General features: G+C 45.2%; 1 protein-coding gene across 6 annotated transcripts in view; it reads right to left on the bottom strand.

The window, feature by feature from the left end:
- The window catches only part of LOC310770159 (cytosolic beta-glucosidase-like), a 100,239-nt gene extending 90,187 nt beyond the window's left edge, over window positions 1-10,052 (bottom strand). For all 6 annotated transcript variants that reach the window (XR_014551983.1, XR_014551984.1, XR_014551985.1 and 3 more), the window contains exon 1: window positions 9,870-10,052. The gene's annotated coding sequence lies outside the window, so the exon portion shown is untranslated. The remainder of the gene's footprint in view (window positions 1-9,869) is intronic.
- Window positions 10,053-22,204: the final 12,152 nt, after the last annotated feature.

Genomic DNA, 22,204 nt, shown 5'->3' with positions numbered 1-22,204 from the left:
TTCACTTCACAATGCAAATGTTCCTCTACCTAGCAAAACCTAATCAACAAGCACAGTGAATACAATTTTCTTATTCTTCAGTGATAAGCAAAAACTCTGATGTATTTGTAGCTGTTGGCTCCCCCCCCCCCTTTTCCTTCATAAAACTGACTGTAAGAAAATAGCATTTATTGTGGCTACTGTTTGCGTTAAGACTAATAAAGAAAATGCACTTTGTTTCCATTTTATTTAACAGTTATGTTTATTACTTTCCTCACACCGGGAGATAAGTACACAGACATCATGTTACTTCACCCCACTGATAAATGGACCAATTTGCATTTTCCGGGAGGGGGAAGGCTCAAAATGGCAGTTGCAGTGTATAAAACATATACATTTACTATAATTGCCACACATTTTATCTGAGCAAATGTAAATTCGGAGATTCTATAAAAGGCATCTCTTTTCATGCTGAATGTATTGTTCTGTAGTTTGTACAGATAGGCAGGCATTTAAGCAATTGCAATAAAATTTAAAATTGTGGTTCCCTAAAGTGCAATCTTTCTAAATAACTTTCCTTTTAAAAGAAAACAGAGATAAGGCACAATTCTCCTCATTTCCCCGTCATTTTTCAGAATAGTTACAGACTAATTATGATTTAGGATTAGAGACGGCATCGTTCCTGCCTAGTTAATTTATATATATTTAGTTCACATTTTTCTCACCAACTGCTCTTGAGAGTCCTCTGTGGTTTTTTAGCTTGCCAAGGCAAAAGACGTCTGCAGTATGGGACTAGCAGAGTTTCTCAAACTTGCTGAAATCCCTCCTTTACCTTCTCTGGTACTATCCCCTACAGCACTACTTTTGTTTGGGAGGGGGATATGAATATTGGTGCACTCAGTATAACCCATGATGTAGAGGGAATCATTAGGGAATGAGCCCTGTGTTCAAATGCTTCTCCTTCCCTTCTCACACGCATCCTAATCCGTTCCTTCCCTGTTTGAACAAACCAGGCTTTGCATTGCACCGGTAGTGTTCATCCAGTTACCGTGCAAGACAATTGATGGAGATAGCAATCTGTGTACAGTGGTACCTCAGGTTAAGTACTTAATTCGTTCCAGAAGTCCGTACTTAACCTGAAACTGTTCTTAACCTGAAGCACCACTTTAGCTAATGGGGCCTCCTGCTGCTGCCACGCCGCCGGAGCCCAATTTCTGTTCTCGCCCTGAAGCAAAGTTCCTAACCTGAAGCACTATTTCTGGGTTAGCGGAGTCTTCAACCTGAAGCGTATGTAACCTGAGGTACCACTGTATCTGGGTAAATGGACATGAGATTATTTTGACATGAAAAAGTGTTCCCTTCCCTAACAGCCAATCCCTGTCAGGAGTTCAGCCTACACTAGAGTAGGACCCTGGCAGAGACACATGCCCGACTGGCACGTTCTCTCCCTCCTGGTCAATCATTCGGGAGTTTCATAAGCTTTCTTCAGCCCGAACATCACAGCGACCGATGCCAACCGACACCAGCACACTTAGGGATCCGCAGAGTTTGCGCAGTTGCATAACAGACCTCAGCAACTCAGCATTTTGGCTAATTACTTTATTTACATATAAACACACATGGAGCACTGCAACATGGCTCCCTCTCTCTCCAGCATCAGACAGCAAAGGGGGGGGGGGAGGACAATACTCCCACTTCAAGGAACACAGTAACACAAACATCCTATCTCCATCACTTCCCACTCTGTGGAGTCAAAACATATACCGTCATGTGAAAGACAACAATCCTATGACTGCAATCATGGAGCAGGAATTCTAACAATCACATCTCTACTTGGATGTTCGGGGACATGCACTAAATGGACAAGAATACAACTTCCTCCTACTGGGTCAGAGAGGAGAAAAATGAAAGAATTCACGGCTGCCGCTTATTTTCCAGCAGTATCAACACAGGCATCTTTCAATTCCACATCCTACCCTAGGTGGGGATCTTTGGTTCTGCACACTAACCTCTGGGGGTAAGCCAGAGGCTGCAGAATGATATGGAAAGAGGTAGTAGTCCCTAGTGGGACGCGGGTGGCGCTGGGGTTAAACCACAGAGCCTAGGACTTGCTGTTCAGAAGGTCGGCGGTTCAAATCCCCACGATGGGGTGAGCTCCTGTTGCTCGGTCCCTGCTCCTGCCAACCTAGCAGTTCGAAAGCACACCAGGTTAAGTATGGACCTCCGGAACAAATTAAGTACTTAACCCAAGGTACCACTGTGTTGTTGTTGTTGTTGTTGTTGTTGTTGTTGTTGTTGTTGTCATCTGAAAGATGACACCCTCCAGCAAAAAGGAAAGAAAGAGCTTGAAACAGCTTGAATTTTCGTGGCAGAGAGAGCTGTAAGTTGGTTGGAGCTGAAGCGTCATCATGGCACAGTTCCTCTCTCTGGAGAGCTGCAGGCAAAACTATCAGCTGTAGTGCCTGCTTAAATAAGAGTATCTGAAAGGCGAGAGGGGGGATGTGCTTGGCACCATCTTTATCAACTTTAGGTGCAAACAAAGACCTTCCTGTTTACCCTGCCATTGGGCTCCAAATTGGGGTCATGCGATCCACGGATACCCTAGCCAGTATTGGAAATTCATCTTTTGGCAGGGTGCAGTAGAAGTTGTCCTTTTAATGTTATTCTCATAAAGCCTCTACTGCTCTGTTCTCCAAAGGAAACCAAATCTGGTTTCCCTGGAACTTCCCACAGCTCAGCAAAGTGGGGAATGCAAAACCATGTATTGTTTATTTATTAAATGCCTCAACAACGTAGGAGAGCCAGCCGCTGGATAACAGTAAAATAAAATGAGGCTCGTTGCTGACTTAACTTGAGATCCCACCTACAGGCATCGGCGAAGTCCTTTTAATTACACACATAACTTATAACTTGAAGAGCAGGCTGCAATCCAAGCAATCGTCCCCTAATTGTGTCTTCTAGCCTGCAGTAAAATAAGCAAAGACAAACTCTGCAATATTGTGCAATAATGTTCCCAGGCTATAGCTAATTTCACATATAGGAATCTCTTCCACAAGGCTTGCACATGGGTGCGGAGCATTTGTTAAAACATTCCAAAGCGCAGAACTGCCACTTATAGTGGAAGGAGTGCTGGGAATTACCCTGCTCTTTGGCTTTCTGCCTTCGGTGCTGGTGTTCCCTCCCTTGCTCTCGCCACCGTCTATCAAAAACTTCACTCTTGCGGCCTATCCCCACAGCACCTACTCACTATGGCCCCTACTAAAGCAAACAGTCTAATTGGTCAACGTCTAAAAGATATTGAGCATCAGAATAAACTGGCCACTATAAGGAAATTCTGCCCTTGGTATGTTCATTTTCCACCTCTCCATTTTGATTCTCTGGCCCCATATCTGCAGAAACTTATTATCCCAAAATAGAGTGGTACCTCGGGTTACATACGCTTCAGGTTACATACACTTCAGGTTACAGACTCCGCTAACCCAGAAATAGTGCTTCAGGTTAAGAACTTTGCTTCAGGATGAGAACAGAAATCGTGCTCCGGCGGCACGGCAGCAGCAGGAGACCCCATTAGCTAAAGCGGTTAAGAACAGTTTCAGGTTAAGAACAGACCTCCGGAATGAATTAAGTACTTAACCTGAGGTACCACTGTACAGACATGCTTTTACACTTGCAAGACTGGATGTTTTGCCACCTGCGGTACTTGAGGGTCGATTCCAAAAGATCCCACCTGAGAAACGTCTTTGCACCTGTGGAGATGGTAGCACCGAAACAGCAGCACACGTCCTCCTGTCTTGTACTCTCTACAAAGACCTGAGGAATGAGATCATCACCCCACTCAGACTAACCATCCCAGGGCGCTCAACCACTGCCACAATGTCCTTTCTTCTATCAGATCAAAATGAGCAGATAACAGCAAAGGTTGCTAGGTTCATAGCTGGGGCAATCAGAATAAGGGCCACTAACTGATTGCTGATTCAGGACTTTAAATTGTGCTCTTATATCAAATTTCCTTTTCTGCGTATACTGTAATGTTTTACTGTTGCTACGGCCATTGGCTAATGCAAATAAAGTTTTATCTCTCTCTCCATCCAAAATCTCGTGAAAACACGTCTCTCCCCATCTCAGCCTGAAATAACCAGTTTAGACAGTCCCAGTCGGTCAAACCACTCACATTGAGGGAAAATGCCGCTACAATGAACCAGAGTCCTGGTCCCAGGGCCCACAGCTGAACCATGCAATGAGGCCACCCCAACCAGTGCTTTTGTGCTTTGCTGGAATGTGCGCGTGTATGCACAAACACACATCCAAGTGTGGCCAAGCAAAGCAATGTGACACATGCCATCCACCTCTGGCTTGAAAAAATTCAGAGGGTTGTGTGCCTCAGAATGATCAAGCTACCCATTTCTCAAAATCCACAATGGAGAACGTGTCCCCCACCACTCTACATTGCACCACAGCAGAAACTCTAAAAGGTTCAGTTGTTCCATTAAAACAGAGCAGAACAAAACCAAACAGTATGTTGTAACGGTGCACCCATCGCCACGTGAAAAAACAGAGGCAGATTCGCATCTGGACCTTGCCATGTACAGTGGTACCTCAGGTTACATACGCTTCAGGTTACATACACTTCAGGTTACAGACTCCGCTAACCCAGAAATAGTGCTTCAGGTTAAGAACTTTGCTTCAGGATGAGAACAGAAATTGTGCTCTGGTGGCGCGGCAGCAGCAGGAGGCCCCATTAGCTGAAGTGGTGCTTCAGGTTAAGAACAGTTTCAGGTTGTAAGTACGGACCTCCGGAACGAATTAAGTACTTAACCCAAGGTACCACTGTATAGTTAGAAGGTGAAAGATGCCCAATTACATCTTCATAGCCCTATGGTTGGAGGATGGATGGCGGCTAACAGATTGATGTTGAATCCCGATAAGACAGGAATACTGTTTCTGGGGGACAGAGGGTATGCAGGTGTGGGAGACTCCCTGGTCCTGAATGGGGTAACTGCCCCTGAAGGACCAGGTGCGCAGCCTGGGAGTCATTTTGGACTCACAGCTGTCCATGGAGGCGCAGGTCAATTCTGTCTCCAGGGCTGCTGTCTACCAGCTCCATCTGGTACGCAGGCTGAGACCCTACCTGCCTGCACACTGTCTCATCAGAGTGGTGCATGCTCTGGTTATCCCCCACTTGGACTACTGCAATGCGCTCTATGTGGGGCTACCTTTGAAGGTGACCCAGAAACTACAACTAATCCAGAATGTGGCGGCTACACTGGTGGCTGGGAGTAGCCGCCAGGACCATATAACACCGGTCTTAAATGATCTACACTGGCTCCCAGTACATTTCCGAGCACAATTCAAAATGTTGGTGCTGACCTTTGCAGCCCTAAACGGACTCAGCCCTGTATACCTGAAGCAGCGTCTCCACACCTATTGTTCAGCCTGGACACTGAGATCCAGCATCATTCGTATTAGCCTCATCTTCCCACTACTCCATAAGCACCCAGGGCGCACAGAACAATTCTGTATCTCCCTGCTGTTTTCAGATACCAGCCCTGCTACAACATACAATATTGCCAGGTTCTGCATAGCAGCATTCAAAATTCATCTGATGATGACCTGAGCCACAAACTAGATTAAATGAACACTCATATCAGAGTGCTTTGTAAATTGATAGTCATATATACTAACCTTTTATGCTCTTCCACATCCGTTTAATGCTCCTAACCCTTCTTTTAGATCATTTTAGATTCTTATAGTCTTTTACGTATACCTTCTGTTTTAATCATTTTAGTTTTCCAAAGCATATTACAGATTTTAAATTATAGTACCCCACCCTACTTATGCTGGTCTATGACTCTAATAAAGATTTGATTGATGAAGATCCAGCATCGAAGGCCTTCTGGCGGTTCCCTCACTGAGAGAAGTGAAGCTGCAGGGAACCAGGTAGAGGGCCTTCTCGGTAGTGGCGCCTGCCCTGTGGAACGCCCTCCCGTCAGATGTCAAGGAGATTAGTAACTATACAACTTTTAGAAGACAGCTGAAGGCAGCCCTGTATGGGAAGTTTTTTTTATGTTTGGTGTTTTATTATGCTTTTATGTTTGCTGGAAGCCACCCAGAGAGGCTGGGACAACCCAGTCAGATAGGCGAGGTACAAAAATTTATGATGATGATGATGATGATCCCATGATTCATTTGCCAATAAATAGGACCTGTCTGTAATTTTAGTGCATCCCTATGAAGGAAAGAATGTTTTGCCTTTGTCTAGGGTTACAATTTGGTGTTCTGGAATTCTGCATTAAATAAAAACAACTTCTGCGTTTTTGGAGGGGGCAAAGGACTGCAACAAGGAGAATGAACTCTTTGGAACAGATTGCAGCTCAGTCACAGAGCCCATGTTTTGCATGTGAAAGGTCTCAAGTTCAATACCTAACACTGGTATTTTGTGCTGAAATGGAATACACAGGATGAAACGGTTAAGTCAGCTATGATTAAATGGGCACAAGATCTTGGACATAACATTATGTTTGCTGACTGGGAACAGTTATGGACCACAGGTATGAAATTCACGGCATGTAATGCCTTAAGAGAGAATATTATGAAAATGATATACAGGTGGTACATAACCCCAGTCAAGCTCGCAAAAATATATCACTTGCCCGATAATAAATGCTGGAAATGTAAGGATGTTGAAGGTACATTCTTTCACCTTTGGTGGACGTGCCCAAAGATTAAGGCCTTCTGGGAAATGATTTATAATGAAATGAAAAAGATACTTAAGTACACCTTCCTGAAAAAACCAGAGGCTTTTCTCTTGGGCATAGTCGGCCATCTGGTGCCAAAGAAAGACAGAACTTTTTTTATGTATGCTACAACGGCAGCAAGAATACTTATAGCAAAGCACTGGAAGACTCAAGATCTACCCACTCTGGAAGAATGGCAGACGAAGTTGATTGACTGTATGGGACTGGCAGAAATGACCAGCAGAATCCGCGACCAGGGAGAAAAGGCAGCAGAAGAAGATTGGAAGAAATTCAAGGATTACCTACAGAAATATTATAAAATTAATGAACTTTGAAAAGATGTTGGTTTGAACTTTGGTGGTGTCTAGCTGTTATGATAAAGATAATGGGGATTATAATTGTTTATGTTATTAAATTTAAAAAAGTTGAATGGAAAATAAGGTTTTATTTTAAAAGGAATGTTAAGAGATTAGGATTTGCTGAATTAATAAGGTGAACTAGAGAACAAGAAGGGGAGGTATGAGGAAGTCAAAGAAACATGTGATTGAAAAACTGTTATTGAAACTGAATTGTTTTTAATATTTTTCTTTTTCTTTTTCTTTTTGTGTTCATATAAAATTGGAAAATCTAATAAATATTCATTTAAAAAAAAAAACACTGGTATTTTGAAACCAATGGCTCACCTTTAGCCCTCTTAATCTTTTTACTATATATTTGTAATTTGGCTGTTCTGCTGTCTCTCTTTCTCTCTCTCTTTGGCGATCACTCGTAGCCGAGTAAGATTGTTTTCCATAAACACGGTTTTAACAATGAGTCCGTAAGTGACTGTGTAGACCAGTTCTGGATCCACACATCATTCCACAGTGGGGACATTGGTTTCCGGGTGGGAGTTGATCACAGTGTGGATTTGCCAAGCGTGCCTTCCTCTTAGCACATTTCTCCCTTGTGTCCTGAGTTCAAGTGTCTTCAAAGCCCATGACACCTTTGGTAAAGGCTGTTCTTCAACTGGAGCGCTCGCAAGCCAGTGTTTCCCAGTCATTGATGTTTATACTACATTTTTTTAGATTGGCCTTGAGACAGTCTTTAAACCTCTTTTGTTGACCACCAGCATTACACTTTCCATTTTTAAGTTCAGAATAGAGTAGTTGCTTTGGAAGACGATCATCAGGCATCCGCACATGACCATGTTCTTCTGTGACCCCACCTTGGTTTAGGCTGTGACCCAGTAACAGCGAGTCCCAACCCACCAACTGAAAACCAGTGGTGTAGACAATACACTGAGACTCAGCTTCCTAGGTTTCTATGCAGCTAGCGGTGTGGGATCATAGAATTGCAGAGTTGGAAGAAACCCCAGGGGTCATCTGGTCCAACCCCTTGAAATGCAGGAATCTCAACTAGATCATCCTGTTGTTGTTTAGTCGTGTCCGACTCTTCGTGACCCCATGGACCAGAGCATGCCAGGCACGCCTGTCTTCCACTGCCTCCTGCAGTTTGGTCAAACTCATGCTGGTAGCTTCGAGAACACTATCCAACCATCTCGTCCTCTGTCGTCCCCTTCTCCTTGTGCCCTCCATCTTTCCCAACATCAGGGTCTTTTCCAGGGAGTCTTCTCTTCTCATGAGGTGGCCAAAGTATTGGAGCCTCATCTTCAGGATCTGTCCTTCCAGTGAGAACTCAGGGCTGATTTCCTTAAGAATTGAGAGGTTTGATCTTCTTGCAGTCCATGGGACTCTCAAGAGTCTCCTCCAGCACCATAATTCAAAAGCATCAATTCTTCCGTGATCAGCCTTCTTTATGGTCCAGTTCTCACTTCCATACATCACTCCTGGGATGATCCACCTGGAGCAGGAACCGGCAAGCCACTCCAGTATCTCTGCCAAGAAAACTCCATGGACAAAGACAACAGGCATATAAAAGATGCTCTGCTTAAAATCTTCCAAGGAAAGAGAGTCCACCACCTCTCTAGGGAGACCTTTCCACTGTCAAACAGCTCTTACTGTCCGAAAGTTCATCCTGGCGTTTAGTCAGAATATCTTATTTTGTCATTTGAAGCCATTGGTTTGAGTCCTGTACTCCAGACAGAGGAGTAGGTAAGGGGGGCCGGGGACATGGTGGCTCGGACGCCTGCAAAATGGCAGGTGGCGGCAAGACTCCGCACAGCGAGCCCTGCCCCAGCTTGCCCCACCCAATGGATGGCTTGCTGGGCACATGAGCAGGGCACACGAGCTGCCCCAGATGCCAAGGGGCTAGCGATGCCGCTGCCTCCAGATCAGGAGAAAACAGGCTTGCTCCATGTTCCATGTGACAGCCCTTTGGACATTCGAAGGCATTTGAAGGGGCGCGGGTGGCGCTGTGGTCTAAACCACTGAGCCTAGAGCTTGCCGATCAGAAGGTCGGCGGTTTGAATCCCTGCAACGGGGTGAGCTCCCGTTGTTCGGTCCCTGCTCCTGCCAACCTAGCAGTTCAAAAGCACGTCAAAGTGCAAATAGATAAATAGGTACCGCTCCGGCGGGAAGGTAAACGGCGTTTCCGTGTGCTGCTCTGGTTTGGCCAGAAGCAGCTTAGTCCTGCTGGCCACATGACCCGGAAGCTGTACGCCGGCTCCCTCGGCCAATAAAGCGAGATGAGCGCCGCAACCCCAGAGTCGGCCACGACTGGACCTAATGGTCAGGGGTCCCTTTACCTTTTTACCCAATCTCCTCTCAACTCTTTTTTCCAGGCAAAACATACCCAACTCCCTCAACTGTTCCTCATCAGGCTTGGTTTCCAGACCATTTCCTGCAAATGGAAAAAGTTTTTGCAAGGCATTCCCACTTCCCACCCCATTCCCAAAGAGAGCTTTGAGCTGCATCGAGGATCCTTGGGTAAGAGGGAGTTTCAAGGGGAGGAAATGAGTTCTAGCGGGGGAAGGATAAACAACAAAAGCTCCGCAGAGGCTCTGGCAACTCATTGCTGCTGCAAGGCTGGGGGGGGGGGGGGAAGCAAATAAGGAAGAGAGAATCTCATGGCATGCGGTCTGAGAGGACTGCAAAGTCTGTGGATAGCAATTCAAGGGCTGCATCGTTTTAGCCATCGCATGTTGCAACGGGCTTCTGGACAATGCTGCTTTTTAAGTCTGCTCGCCACAGACTGCCAGCACAGACCGTCTCTGCTTACCCTGCAAGCCTGTAAACCCGACACGAGTTCCTTTCAAGTCCCGCCTGTCTATCTCTCTCTTCCCTGCACTTCCCACCGTGGAAGGGAACCGATCAATGCACGGCGACAGATCTGCGCGCTCGCTGCAAAACGCAAAGCAAACGTGGCGCAAACGGCAGTTCTTTCACTCCCCGCTGATCCATAAATGAGATAGGAAGGGGCAGTAGGTAAAACTACAACTCCCAGAATGCCGTGACTTCTTTTCTTTTTCTTTGAAATTCACTTTGACACTTCAGATTCTCTATGTTCCGGATTTGTTTGGTTAACTCCCTGCCAAGTCCTGTGCAGAATTCGGCGTTTCTAAACCCATCGCAAACCACAGGTGCAAGACCTCGATTCTGCTTGCAGTCGAGCCGGCCAGTGTATCCCAGTTGTTGGTGTTTATACTACATTTTTTAAGATCTGCCTAGAGACAGTCTTTAAACTTCTTTTGTTGACCACCAACATTATGCTTTCCATTTTTAAGTTCGAAATAGAGTACAGTGGTACCTCAGGTTACATACACTTCAGGTTACATACGGTTCAGGTTTCAGACTCCGCTAACCCAGAAATAGGGCTTCAGGTTAGAGAACTTTGCTTCAGGATGAGAACAGAAATCGTGCTTTGGCGGCACGGCGGCAGCAGGAGGCCCCATTAGCTAAAGTGGTGCTTCAGGTTAAGAACAGTTTCAGGTTAAGTACAGACCTCCGGAACAAATTAAGTACTTAACCCGAGGTACGACTGTACAGTGTACACTGTACACTGTACAGTGGTACCTCGGGATGCAAACGGGATCCATTCCGGAGCCCCGTTCGCATCCTGAACGGAACACAAGATGCGATGGCGCATGCGCAAGCGGCGAAACCCGGAAGTAATGCGCTCCATTACTTCCGGGTTGCACAACTCGAACACGCTCAACCCGAAGGACATTCAACTCAAGGTATGACTAGTTGCTTGGAAGACGATAATCGGGCACGTGCACAACATGACCAGTCCACAGAAGTTACCATAGCTGTCAACGTTTCCCCTTTTTTAAGGGAAATTCCCTTCTTCCGAATAGGATTCCTCGCAAGAAAAGGGAAAAGTTGACAGCTATGGAAGTTACTCTTACCTAGTAACAGCAAAAATAAATAAATGGAATTGTCTCTTACTAGGACAATACTTGGAGGCTCATGTAATCAATCACCTTCCCACTCGTTGTCCCTCAACAAAAAATGTACCTCCATACGGGGTTCTTCAGACGGTCCTTTTCTAAAAAGTCATACGAACAGTCTGTTCCCAGCAGTAACCAACAAAGCCTCTGGGAAACCCACAAGCAAAATTGTAGGTAGGGTGATTTCAGAAACCTAGCTTTAATAATTTAAAGAGTTGTGTTGTTTTAGATTATAAACTGCCCTGGGATTTTTTGTTATTCAATTTATTTATTTTTATGAAGGGTGGTTCGCAGTTGCCTAAAGGTGATCTCTAACTCGTTGCCATCTGTGGAGCACACCCATTTAAATTAATGGTCTTAAATCCATTGACTTCTATGCAACAAAGTCAGCCCTGTTCTGCTTGTGCAATGAAACTTCCCCAGCCTCTCGTCTTCCTTCACACCCCTGTGCGCTCTCAGGTTTGCTCCAGACAGTGGAGACCCCCCCAAAAAAAAAGACAGATTTGAGGGTGCATGAATGGAGATGGGGAAAATAATAATAATAATAATAATAATAATAATAATAATAATAATAATAATAATAATAATAAATTTATACCCCGCCCATCTGGCTGGGCTTCCCCAGACACTCTGGGCGGCTTCCAAAAAAATATTAAAATACTGTAATACATCAAATATTAAAAGCTTCCCTAAACAGGGCTGCCTTCAGATGTCTTCTAAAAGTCTGGTAGTTGTTGTTCTCTTTGACATCTGGTGGGAGGGCGTTCCATAGGGAGGGCGCCACTACCGAGAAGGCCCTCTGCCTGGTTCCCTGTAACTTGGCTTCTCGCAGTGAGGGAACCGCCAGAAGGCCCTTGGTGCTGGAGCTCAGTGTCCGGGTACAATGATGCGAGTGGAGACGCTCCTTCAGATATACTGGACCGAGGCTGTTTAGGGCCTCCAATTAGGTTATGCATATGGAAATCCTTGCACAAACAGAATAACTGTTAGATGCAACTGTTAGATTTCAATGGGTCTGCTGTGATTATTTTTACAAAGTCATACAAAGTGGCCACCTCTTTGCTCCTATTTAGAAAGCTAACTAACACTGTTCTTCCATCGGTTTAGAATGTGTATTAAATGGATAAATTTTACTGAGATGGATTTTACAGCACATTCCTATGACAGTCTACTCAGAAGTAGTCTAAGTTCAATGGAACTTACTCCAGCTGCCTATAGGTTTACACAGCCTCAGTAGTATACTTTTGACATTCGTCTATGGAGTTCAACACATACAGGGTATCCTATTTTATCTCACAACAGCTCTGTGATTTATTTAATTAAATTACTTTTTTTTAAAAAAATCTGCCTTCCTTCAGAACATCGATCAGCTAAAATGAACTACCATTAAAATGACCAAAAACCTAAAATCAGCAGAAATTAAAACAGCCAAATTAAAGACTTAGAAACAGCTTCAAAGGTATTTAAAACAATTAAGCGAGGGCTTCCCAGTGTGGCAAAAGAACATTAGGGAGGCAGCAAATCTGCATTCCCTTGGGAGGGTGCTTCAACGTTTGTTCAGTAGAGAAAAGGCCCTCTTCCTTGATCCAGTCAGGCAGGTTGTAAGGTCACCCAGTGAGTGTCATACCTGAGCAGGGATTGAATCCCACAGCTCCCAGATTTAATATGCCAGACTGCCTTCTATGGGTCTTGGCTTGCAGAAAGCAATAAATGGGCAATCGCTGAAAGAGCAGGAAAATGTAATCATTCGGGAGAAAGTGGGACTAGAACCAATTCTCTAACTCTCAGGGTGGGCGACATGCATCTCTGACTTCATTTCACACAGTCCCTGCAGCCTTGCAGCCTTGTCCCATTTCCCCATCCTACCAGAATTCCTTCCTTCTTGTTTGTTCTTTCCGCTTTCTTGCCTCCCTGGATCACTAAAGTCAGAAAGGAATTACTTTCACTTGCTTTTCAGAATAATAGCAGTGTCCCTCTGTTGCGCTAAGCAACTAACTAAAATCTCCTGTCTACTTATTTGCAAATAAGCCTCTCAAACGCTTGCTTTGGAGTGGACTTGCATAGAATGGGGAATTCTAGATAGAGGTTTTTCAGTTGAGTTGGCATCCACCTCTCTCAGGAGACAATGGAAGAGTCCGCCTTCGCAGGTAAAGTAAAACTGTCAGAGAGTTACAGCGCCTGCTGTGGCTGTAGAGACCGATACAGGAGAGAATGCATTATTGCAGATGGGGCAGATAAAGGTGTCCACAGAGGCAGTTTTAGGGTCACTCAACCAGTGCAGTAACAATGGAGGCCACACTACAGGGGATGCCAAAACAATGCTGTAGAACGGAGCAAGAGAGGCCGGGGACACCGAATTTTAGCTGAAATTTGAGAGCCCAAAGTCTGCCACTGGTGTCATGTTGTGCTGATGCAGATGCGCCATGGTGTTTACAGTAGTACCTCGGGTTACATACGCTTCAGGTTACAGACTCCACTAACCCAGAAATAGTACCTCGGGTTAAGGATGAGAACAGAAATAGTGTGGCGGCGGCGGCGCAGCAGCAGCAGGAGGAGGCCCTATTAGCTAAAGTGGTGCTTCAGGTTAAGAACAATTTCAGGTTAAGAACGGACCTCCGGAACGAATTAAGTACTTAACCCGAGGTACCACTGTATTCTCTTTGTGCTCTTCCCAGCACACATCCCTCCTCTGGTCACTGCTATGGATGCAGACCCTCCAAGTGTCCCTATTTTCCAGGGACAGTCCCAGATTTACAGAAGCTGTCCCAGTTTCTGATTTGATCCCAGTATGTCCCGCTTTTCCTTAGAATGTCCCTATTTTTCATTGGAGAAAAGTTGGAGGGTATGGAGTTATGCAACCCCCAAGCCAGGTAAGGTAAAGGTAAAGGGACCCCTGACCGTTAAGTCCAGTCACGGACAACTCTGGGTTGCGGCACTCATCTCGTTTTACTGGCCGAGGGAGCCGGCGTACAGCTTCCGGGTCATGTGGCCAGCATGACTAAGCAGCTTCTGGCAAACCAGAGCAGCGCACGGAAACACCATTTACCTTCCTGTCGGAGTGGTACCTATTTATCTACTTGCACTTTGACGTGCTTTTGAACTGCTAGGTGGGCAGGAGCAGGGACCGAGCAACGGGAGCTCACCCCGTTGTGGGGATTCAAACCGCCAACCTTCTGATCGGCAAGCCCTAGGCTCAGTGGTTTAGACCACAGCGTTTATAGATACTTAAGTAACTATAAACCTTTAGGAGATACCTGAAGGGAAGTTTTTTTAAATGTTTGATGTTTTATTATGTTTTTATATATGTTTGAAGCTGTGCAGAATGGCTGCGGCAACCCAGTAAGATGTGTGGGGTATAAATAATAGAATTATTATTACAGTGGTACCTCAGGTTACAGATGCTTCAGGTTACAGATGCTTCAGGTTGCAGACTCGCTAACCCAGAAATAGTACCTCGGGTTAAGAACTTTGCTTCAGGATGAGAACAGAAATCACACGATGGCAGCACAGTGGCAGCGGGAGGCCCCATTAGCTAAAGTGGTACCTCAGGTTAAGAACAGTTTCAGGTTAAGAATGGACCTCCAGAACGAATTAAGTTCTTAACCCGAGGTACCACTATGGAGTAGGATGTCCCTATGTCAGGGACTGAGAAGAGGAGGAATGGTGGAGATCTCTCCATCCTGACTCCTTCTGGGAGGAGGAAGACAGTATAGATTTACAACAGGGGTTTGAGGCAGGTAGCAGCTCAGAGGCAGATGAGGGGAAAAGCTGGAATATCATGGGGGAGCCAGAACAGCAGCTGGCTGACATGTTGTCATTAGAAAGCATGCCAGAACCTCCATCTCTCAGAACCTGGAGAGCCTTAAAAGTAGGAGAGCAAAGAGCTCAAAGACAGAGGGCACGTAGCAGCACCCATAGAAGTGACAAATGAGGAAGTGGGAGAGACTGGCGGAGGTGGAGATTCACTCGGGACAACGCCATTATCCAAGAGGCTGGGATCTATAGCCTCTCTCTGTAAAGATTGAAATAAAAAAGGGCGGTAAGAAACTTTCCTTGTCTGTATACAGTGGTGCCTCGCAAGACGAAATTAATCCGTTCTGTGAGTCTCTTCGTCTTGCGGTTTTTTTGTCTTGCGAAGCACGGCTATTAGCGGCTTAACGGCTATTAACGGCTTAGCGGCTTTAAGAAAAAGGAAACAAACTCGCAAGACGTTTCGTCTTGCGAAGCAAGTCCATAGGGAAATTCGTCTTGCGGAACGACTCAAAAAATGGAAAACTCTTTCGTCTTGCGCGTTTTTCGTCTTGCGAGGCATTCGTCTTGCGAGGTACCACTGTACTTTCCTGGGCAACCAGCCTGGAGCTGCTGACAGCATCTTGACACCCTATTTCCATCGGAGAAATTTTGGAGGCTATGTGGATGCACAACTTGACTGTCTGTCTCCAGGCTCGGCGGTCGTCTGCAAGGGGTTCCCACAGAAGAGGGGTTAAATGTCGCCAACCTTCATTTCCTGTTTGCAGACATCTTTGTAAACCAGAGCAGATTTGCGGGGAAGCCAGCTCCCCGCAGAGGTAGCCGTGATAAAAATTAAAACATGGCAGTCTGTATTCCAGAGTCGTTAATCCAGAAAGTGTTTGTTGCCATCTCCTGCTTATCACTGGTTCTGGTTCCCCCCACCGCTGGCGTTTGGTACCTGTCAGATTATCTCCAAAGGAATGCTTCCCTCAGTATGGAAACAGTTGCCCACCACAGTCTTTCTGTGTATGCTATCTTTCGTCCAAGAAACAAGGTCGCATGTTTCAGGTTTATCCCATTTTATATTGACAACAGCCCTGCGAGGTCGATTTGGTTGAGAGCGATTCATCCGAGGCCACCCTGTGGCATGGCATTTGACTTTTAATGCACTACCTCTCTTTCAAATCTCTACCTCTCTTTCAAATCAGAACCAGTGAAGGTGGTGAAGGTCCTGTGTGAGTGCCTGGAGGCGGTTGGAGGATGGATGGTGGCTAATGGATTGAGGTTGAATCCTGACAAGACAGAAGTACTGTTTTTGGGGGACAGGGGGCAGGCTGGTGTGGAGGACTCCCCGGTCCTGAATGGGGTAACTGTGCCCCTGAAGGACCAGGTGCGCAGCCTGGGAGTCATTTTGGACTCACAGCTGTCCATGGAGGCGCAGGTCAATTCTGTGTCCAGGGCTGCTGTCTACCAGCTCCACCTGGTACGCAGGCTGAGACCCTACCTGCCTGCACACTGTCTCATCAGAGTGGTGCATGCTCTGGTTATCCCCCACTTGGACTACTGCAATGCGCTCTATGAGGGGCTACCTTTGAAGGTGACTCGGAAACTACAACTAATCCAGAATGCGGCAGCTAGACTGGTGACTGGGGGCAGCCGCCGAGACCACATAACACCGGTCTTGAAAGACCTACATTGGCTCCCAGCACGTTTCCGAGCACAATTCAAAGTGTTGGTGTTGACCTTTAAAGCCTTAAACGGCCTCGGTCCAGTATACCTGAAGGAGCATCTCCACCCCCATCGTTCTGCCCGGACACTGAGGTCCAGCACCGAGGGCCTTCTGGCGGTTCCCTCATTGCGAGAAGCAAAGCTACAGGGAACCAGGCAGAGGGCCTTCTCGGTAGTGGCACCCGCCCTGTGGAACGCCCTCCCACCAGATGTCAAAGAGATAAACAACTACCTAACATTCAGAAGACATCTTAAGGCAGCCCTGTTCAGGGAAGTTTTTAATGTATGACATATTAGTGTATTTTTGGTCTTTGTGGAAGCCGCCCAGAGTGGCTGGGGAAACCCAGCCAGATGGGCAGGGGTACAAATAATAAATTATTATTATTATTACTATTATTACTATTATTATTATTATTACTGTTTGCTGCGGGTTCGAGTCCAACACGGCAGACACCAGTACCACACTGGCTCATATCCTGTTTAATGGTAACAACTGAAGATCGGTCCTTTCTGAGTACAGGACTTTTATCCTTTCCTTGCTGGAACGACAACTTCAAATTCCCTTCAAGGGGGAAAACAAAACAAGAAAGTGTCTTTGAAGTGAGCTGTTGTTGATGCCTGGATATCATGTACACAGGCAAGGAAACCAGACTTGATGAAAGAAAGTTAGAAGTGCTAAAATAAGGGGAAAACAGGTTGAAATTTCCCGAGAAGATAAGTGAGCTTCTGTTTATCTCTCCTTGCCCTAAAGATGTCTGAGGGTTTGAAGTGCTGCCAGGGTTTTTTTTCCAGCTCAAATATAAACAGACAACTGAAAGCCATCTATCTTTTTTGTCTTTAAACTGATGGTTGATGGAGTGTAGGGTGGAAGAAAAAAACAAAACCCCACCTCTTTCTGCAAACACACACACACACACACACACACACACACTTTTCATAGAATTGTAGAATTGTAGAGTTGGAAGGGACTCCGAGGGTCATCTAGTCCAACCCCCTGTATCTGGAACTGGAAGACCAGTTACAGACTAGCCCAACCTACAGTGCAATTCTGCATATGTTAATGGGACTTGCTTCCAGAAAAGTATCAGACTGCAGTCAAAGTAAATCACCATATTACACATGGGTAGTAAATTTAATCAGAAGCAGATCTTACTCCCTAGTAAATGTCTCTAGGATTGAAGCCTCATATAATTTTCTCCTACAAATGCTCAGTTTCAGCAAGCAATTGGATTGTCTGCAAGAAAAATATAACCTCTCCCGGGGCGGGAAAGACAATGCACCGTAAAGGCTTTCCCCATCCCTCTTCCACACCAAAAGGAAGTTTTATCTGCTGAATTTCTGTACGCCAGAAAGGTTACTGTCAGAAGGGCACTCCGTTTGTTATTCATTTTTAACTTTGTAGCTTTTATAAGACATTAGTATACCATATTTTTCGCTCTATAAGACGCACCAGACCACAAGACGCACCTAGTTTTTGGAGGAGGAAAACAAGAAAAAAAATATTCTGAATCTCAGAAGCCAGAACAGCAAGAGGGATCGCTGTGCAGTGGAAGCAGCAATCCCTCTCACTGTTCTGGCTTCTGGGATAGCTGCGCAGCCTGCATTCGCTCCATAAGATGCACACACATTTCCCCTTACTTTTTAGGAGGGAAAAAGTGAGTCTTATAGAGCAAAAAATACTGTACATAAAATGAAAGGGACGCGGGTGGCGCTGTGGGTTAAATCACAGAGCCTAGGACTTGCCGATCAGAAGGTCGGTGGTTCGAATCCCTGCAATGGGGTGAGCTCCCATAGTTTGGTCCTTGCTTCTGCCAACCTAGCAGTTCAAAAGCACATCAAAGTGCAAGTAGATAAATAGGTACCGCTCCGGCGGGAAGGTAAATGGCGTTTCCGTGCGCTGCTCTGGTTCGCCAGAAGCGGCTTAGTCATGCTGGCCACATGACCCGGAAGCTGTATGCCGGCTCCCTCAGCCAGTAAAGTGAGATGAGCGCCACAACCCCAGAGTCGGTCATGACTGGACCTAATGGTCAGGGGTCCCTTTACCTTTACCTATACATAAAATATGTATACTTTTTCTTTAAAGGGACAGGAACAGAGGAAATAAAAAGATAGAAACCTCAAGCCTGAGGAAAACTTCAGTGAAACTTGAAAGCCCACATACTGCATTGTGGACATTGTTGGTTTTGATGAACTTGAAGAAGAATAAGAATAAGAATAAGAAGAAGAAGAAGAAGAAGAAGAAGAAGAAGTTGTTGTTATTCTTATTTATACCCTGCCCATCTGGCTGGGTTTCCCCAGCCACTCTGGGCAGCTCCCAACAGAACATTAAAAACCCAATAAAAGATCAAACATTAAAAACTTCCCATAACATTTAACTTTTAGATTGTTTTATTGTAATTTAATTTTGCTCTAATAGACCAAACAGGGGCCTACTTGCTTGTTAAAACTTTGAAATAGAATTAAACAAAAATATTACTTTGGGATTTGTCTCCCATTTATAAAGGTCCCTTGCCTTTATATTGCAGCGAGGGAAACATTCACTTCATTCAATACATAACCAGACATTACAGACGACTACAGAATCTATTCAATTTGTAACAAGGCATGGGGCAGCCGGTCTCTTACGCACACTAATTATATTAAATTTTCTGTGGTCCCCACACGTCTATAAAAACCTGGCAAATGATCTCACACAGATACGCTACAAACAAACCTAGTCCTATTGCATAAGGGTCAGTTATTGCATGTTAAATCTCATATACTGTATTTTTCGCTCTATAAGACGCACCAGACCACAAGACTCACCTAGTTTTTGGAGGAGGAAAACAAGAAAAAATATATTCTGTATCTCAGAAGCCAGAACAGCAAGAGGGATCGCTGCACAGTGAAAGCAGCAATCCCTCTTGCTGTTCTGGCTTCTGTGATAGCTGCGCAGCCTGCATTCGCTCCATAAGACGCACACACATTTCCCCTTACTTTTTAGGAGGGAAAAAGTGAGTCTTATAGAGCAAAAAATACGGTATGTTAAGTAGAATCCACAGTTAATGAACAGGTATGAATAGCGGAGAGAAATCTTCTAGGAATGGCAAATGCACTCTTCTCTATACAGTACTTCTCATTTGATCTCTCATGAAGTGTTGGGAATCTTCCAAACACTGCCCAGCAACTAATGGGGACTTGCATATGTTCATCAGGAAGCCTCACACAATGTAATAGTTCTGTGATGAGTGTACTTGCATGACACCCATTTTCCCCAGACGCTCTTTCTCATGCCAATAGTTTATAGTTTTATCATAATGATTTTATTATTTGTACCTCACCCATCTGACTGGGTTGCCCCAGACACTCTGGGAAGCTTCCAACATATATAAACGCATAATAAAACATTGCACATTAAAAAGCTTGACAAAATCCCAAGTGTACCGGGCACAGGAACAATGAAATGAATGAAAAGGCCAGCACAGGCCAGTCCTATGCATGTTCACCCAAAAGCCCAGATAAGCATGCATAAGATTTCAGTCGTGTAGTATAACCCTTAAGTATTTTTTTTTACTTTTATATGCCTGTTGTCTTTGTCCATGGAGTTTTCTTGGCAGGGATACTGGAGTGGCTTGCCGGTTCCTCCTCCAGGTGGATCACGTTTGGTCAAAACTCTCCACTATGACTTGTTCATCTTGGGTGCCCTGCTCTGCAGAGTTCATAGCTTCTCTGAGTTATTCAAGCCCCTTCGCCACGACAAAGCAGTGATCTATGAAGGAGTGCTCACTGGAAGGACAGATCCTGAAGCTGAGGCTCCAATACTTTGGCCATCTCATGAGAAGAGAAGACTCCCTGGAAAAGACCCTGATGTTGGGAAAGATGGAGGGCACAAGGAGAAGGGGACGACAGAGGACGAGATGGTTGGATAGTGTTCTCGAAGCTACCAGCATGAGTTTGACCAAACTGCAGGAGGCAGTGGAAGACAGAAGTGCCTGGCGTGCTCTGGTCCATGGGGTCACGAAGAGTCGGACACGACTAAACGACTAAACAACAACATTTGTTTTACTCAGGATTAAGTCCCACTGAGCAGGATTTTGGCCTATTCTTTACCCACTGAACTTCTTAACAAACTCTGCTAAATAAAGTGGGATTTACTTCTAAGTAAACTTGCATCGTTTGGACCACCCAAGAGTTAAAAGATAACTAATCAGAGACAGGAGAGCTATGAGATTCAGGTGAGGGTCAGATGCCTTGTCAATCCCAGCAGGTATATAAGAGGATGAGCCGGCCTTCCCAAGATTTCACACTGAGCCTGACGAGTTCTGTTAAACTCATATGCTACCTTGATTCTTTGTGATTTTTAATTGACTGTAATAAAGGTATTGTGTTACTACTGCAGCTTGGATTCTTATTATGTCTTTATATATTTTTTATTTTAACAGGCCAACATCAGTGCCTGCTACAACATGTTTCCGTTTAGGGGAACTGGAACATCAAAGCCAGGGCAGGCACCACAACGATTTACAATTTTATTGAGGGCTTATAGACATTCTTTACAGAGTTATCATGCATAAAGCAACCATTCACGCCTCCTGAGCTCAAGGATAATTAATAGGTTTCTCTACCCAAGTACTCTATAACGCCTGTATTGTGAAAAATAATAATCATAATATAGTAAAATATTTTTTCATATTCATTTGCTACATACATAGTGTCTTATCTTTCATTTTAATTGTCTTTATTAGATTTTTATATCTTGCAGGTTGTACATAAAAACAATGCAATGACACAGCAACAAAAACAACACAAACTTTAATTGAGGATATATAAGTCAACAGTATGTATGTACGTACGTAGTACAGTGGTACCTCGGGTTAAGTACTTAATTCGTTCCGGAGGTCCGTACTTAATCTGAAACTGTTCTTAACCTGAAGCACCACTTTAGCTAATGGGGCCTCCTGCTGCCACCGCGCCGCCGGAGCCTGATTTCTGTTCTCATCCTGAAGCAAAGTTCTTAACCCGAGGTACTATTTCTGGGTTAGTGGAGTCTGTAACCTGAAGCGTTTGTAACCCAAGGTACCACTGTATAGTGTTTTGCTATGTTGTCCCTCTCCCCTCTTGATCAGTGGCGTAGCGTGGGGGGTGCAGGGGGGGGCTGGCCGCACCGGGCGCAATATCTGGGGGTTAGGGTTAGGGGGCGCAAATCCACGGGTTAGGGGGCGCAAATCCACGGGTTAGGGGGCACAAATTACTTGCCTTGCCCCGGGTGCTGACAACCCACGCTACGCCACTGCTCTTGATGTGTCATTTCCTCTCTTTCCCTCCCCTTTTTTTATTTCCCTTCTTTCTTTTATATGAGAATCATAGAATTGTTGAGTTGGAAGGGACCCCAAGAGACATCCAGTGCACCCCCAACATCTCAACTGGATCATACATGGCATTCAACCTCTGCTTGAAAACCTGCAAGGAGCACAGACCACCACCTTCCGAGGGAGTCTGCTCCACTGCCAGACGACTCTTACTGTCAGAAAGTTCTTCCTGATGTTTAGCTGGAATCTCCTCTCTTATAATTTGAATCCATTGGTTCCCGTCATACCCTCTAGGAGCAGGAGAAAACAAGCTTGCTTCATCCTCCATGGCTATCATATTGCCTCTCAGTCTTCTCCTGTCCAGGCTAGGTAAATGTCCAGTCGTGGCCGACTCTGGGGTTGCAGCGCTGAAGCAA

This window comes from Podarcis filfolensis (genome assembly GCF_964270895.1).
Source record: "Podarcis filfolensis genome assembly, chromosome: 9".
Classification (NCBI taxonomy): Eukaryota; Metazoa; Chordata; class Lepidosauria; order Squamata; family Lacertidae; genus Podarcis; species Podarcis filfolensis.
This window is presented reverse-complemented; position numbering and strand designations above follow the sequence as displayed.